We start from the raw sequence: 205 nt of genomic DNA on the forward strand, positions 1-205 counted from the left end.
ACTGGCCTGGAGAAAAGTTGCTTCCTAACTCCAAAGTAATGATCAGCATTTTTCTGGGCGTGTCAGAAAAAGCCACGAGGCAGCCCTTCCTGCCCTCCCTTCTCGTGATCTTCCTAAATTCACAGAATCAGCATTGCTGTCAGATGGCCATCCAGCCTCTGCTTGAAAACCTCCAAAGAAGGAGAGCCCACCACCTCCCGAGGAA

This window comes from Gekko japonicus, unplaced genomic scaffold, assembly GCF_001447785.1.
Source record: "Gekko japonicus isolate JY-2015 unplaced genomic scaffold, Gekko_japonicus_V1.1 scaffold4691, whole genome shotgun sequence".
In the NCBI taxonomy this organism is placed as follows: domain Eukaryota; kingdom Metazoa; phylum Chordata; class Lepidosauria; order Squamata; family Gekkonidae; genus Gekko; species Gekko japonicus.